Raw genomic sequence first — 3,524 nt, 5'->3', positions numbered from 1 at the left:
ATCATTGATTCACGGATTTTAATTAAAATCTTTATAGCTGTTTAAGGAAAATTGAAAAAATGAAAATCGATTCGGTCCATTTGCACTTCGGTAAGTCGATTTCTGCGAAATATTGAAGCCATGAGCCAGGACATATAGTTGGCTTAGATACTTAATTTGTCATACAAAACTTTTTTGTTTTTTGGGCCACCCGTAGCTCAGTGGTTAAAACACAGTCTTAACAATTTGATATCTATTGGCGGTGCCGGTTCGAATCCGGTCTCGGGCGTTGACTTTTTTCATTGAGTGGCGGTCCCACAAAATGAAAAACTTTGACCCCCAACCATGGTTAGGCAGTATAGGACTCCAATGGGGGTCCTGGCCGAAAAAAACAAAACAAAAATCATAATATCACTTACAGCAAATTAACTTGATGTATATATTTTTATACAGTTGTAAATAACAATAAATAAATTATTAAAAAAAAAATGTTTGTTCAGTTACTGTAAGTTGCTATTTGGTCCCCATGAGTTATACCGAAACAAAGCGGAATAAATAAAGTAATATTATGTTTTATATTTTTCCCAGTGATTAAAACCACCCTAGGGACTGCCCTTCCCGCCACTCATGAAGATTAATCGACTTTTACTCTGACATTAACCCCTTCATATGAATGTGGTTTGCTTACGTTTCGCAATACCCTCTGATTTACTCATGTATGCACCAGATGGGAAAAAAAATATTGCGTTTCCAAAAGCACACCTAGAAACAGAATTAAAACACAAACACTTTCTTTTTAGTAACACTACAACAAATAAATAGTACTCAAACTGAATATATTAAAAAAATAAATAAATCTGTACCAGTACAACCCATGAAGGTTCTAGAGCTACAGTTGTCCAAGGAGGTGATTTAGTTAGAATCAAGCTCAACCCTCTGATCTTTACCCAATTTAGGGTACCAACGTTATGAGGCTGGCTGGACCCCGGAAGGCTCCTGAACCCTGGGCTAACTCAAAGGCTACAGTTAATAGATGATAATTATCTGCAACATTCAGTTTAGAACCCAGGTCCTTGGAGTTAGTAGTCCATGGCCTTACCACTAAGCTACCCATTTCCACGAATTGAATATATTATCAAGTTAGAGAATATGTTGAAGTCAATGTAAATAAAATCGCGGGCATCTGATGCACTGATAGTAACCACTTGAGATTATCAATATTTTTTTCAGTTTTTAATTTTTACTGTAGCACAGAAGGTTCTATGTGTAACTATAGTAATTAATTCATACATACATACATATACAGACTGGAAAGATATACGCCAGTGACAAGGCTGAGAGAGAAACTTTGTGGTTCCCAAGGCAAATTTATATTAATTTCAACATTTTTACGGCTATAAATACCAAATGATATACTTATCAAAATCAGTTAAATCTTTTTACCAAGGACGAAGTTTGACCGGAAAGAGAAATATTTAGAAGTATTTTTTTTTCTTCTATTTTTCACTCGTCAAAATTGATGACTCTGTCGACCATATTTAAGGGAAATATATTAAAAAATTACTGTAAATTGCAGTAGCTTCGAAAAATGAATACTGGATATCTATATCTATAAAACTATTGATAACAATTAAAAAATAATTAAGCATCATTTAACGTCGAGGATTTTTAAAAATGAAAGTATGAGCCCTAATAGAGCTATTTACGTTCAATAATTTTCATGATAACGAAAAATGAATAATTTGTAAATTTATTATGGAAAATTATACGAAGAGATAAACAGCGTCTTAAGGTATTCTAAAATAAAGCATTACGTAAAATATTTAAACCGAAAAAGGATGAACTAACGGGAGAATTTAGAAAGCTACAAAACGTTGGATTAAGGGGACTGCACCCGGTAAATGGAATTTAGGTTATAGTATTGCGGTGTGTAAGATGGACGTGTTAGGTTGTAGAACTCAGTAACGAGTTGATCCCAAAAATGTTAATAAACTCTGAATCGACGAGTAAATGTCCGAGGGGTAGACCGAAACTTAGATAGAGGATAGCGTTAAACTGCTTTAGTATAATTGGGTTTGGGGAAAGGGAGCATCACTGGAAGGATTTTTGTGTTGAGCGATTGGTTGTTCGGCATCGAACCTTTGGGTTCGATAGGCCTTTATTATTATATTGTAACAAATATCATGAAAATTATTACTCAGACGAACGACGTACAGATGTTTACTATATATCAATTGAGGAGTTCATATTATTTCCAAAAAAAAAATTCACAAAATATTAAGTTCTCGTTCAGAAAAAATCTTTAGTGTTTATGAAAAACTTCCTATTAGCACCTAAATTTAAGCTTTCGTCATTACATTCTTGATGGTTGTTGATGACATTATCATGACTCAGGGGTGCTCCGTACCTCCAAACTCGCTGCTACTCCGCCGACTGGAGGAGTTCAGGTTTCCCGCCGCCCTATGCCGATTGGTAAAGAACTACCTTAGTGAACGATCATTCGTAGTAAGGGTTGGCGGAGATTTGTCGCCTCCAGTCCCCACCCCCTGTGGAGTACCTCAAGGATCAGTGCTGGGACCTCTGCTGTTTGTCGTTTTCACGGCACCTGTGGTCGCCATCAAACATCGAAACGCAATGATAGCAGCCTATGGCGACAACATTGGAGTCTACGCCTCCATCATGAGGGCTGAACTGGCCCTCCACCATGCTCAAGCCGCTTCTGCCACCATTGTAGCTGCTATCAAGAAGGATGGCATCAGAGTTAACCCAGCTAAGACGGATGCCATCATAATGTCTTTCCAGAAGGGCAAGAAGAGCAGGCTACCCCAGCGGTTCGTCGTGGATGGCGAGGGTCGGAACATCTCCAACAACATCCTCTACCTGCGCGTGACTCTAGACAGGCACCTCACCTTCTCCAGCCACGCCAGGGAGAGATTAAAGCTGGCCCGGCAGAAGTCAGATAGGCTCTACCACTTGCTTACTTCACAACAGATCGCGCTACGCCTGAAACTCAAGATATACAAGGCCATCATACGTCCACTCATGCGACACCTCTACAAGACTACGCTCTCCAAACTTCAGAGTTTACAGAACTCCCTCCAGAGGCGAATAGTCAGAGGAACTTCACTCCAGCGGGCCAGGAACAGAGTAATATGTGAGGAGCTCCAACTCCCGTCTGTGCCGGAATTCATAGGCCGTAGGCACATCAAATTCTTTGATGGGCTGTAAGGCTGTGCCAACTCTCTATTCCGTGAGATCGCCCCTCCAACAAGACCTGGGAGGTGGCAAAGCATTGTCCCCTATGTTGACGTCCTCGCCTTGGGAGTGACTTCTGGCTCTGCGGCCTGAAGTCATCACTTCAACACCACCAACAGGAATAGTCCCTCCCTATTCCTAGTGAGCATCTAGGCAAACATATGCCATCATTGTTGTTGACACCGCCTTCAGCGGACCCGGCAACCATTCTTATAATGCCATCCCCGCAAAACAAGAAAATGAAATAGCCGGTATATGTGTGTGTGTGTGTGTGTGTATATATATATATA

The sequence above is a fragment of the Halyomorpha halys genome, unplaced genomic scaffold (genome assembly GCF_000696795.3).
Source record: "Halyomorpha halys isolate HHAL.00 unplaced genomic scaffold, Hhal_1.1 Scaffold1065.1, whole genome shotgun sequence".
Classification (NCBI taxonomy): domain Eukaryota; kingdom Metazoa; phylum Arthropoda; class Insecta; order Hemiptera; family Pentatomidae; genus Halyomorpha; species Halyomorpha halys.
Note: the sequence above shows the minus strand (reverse complement) of the source record.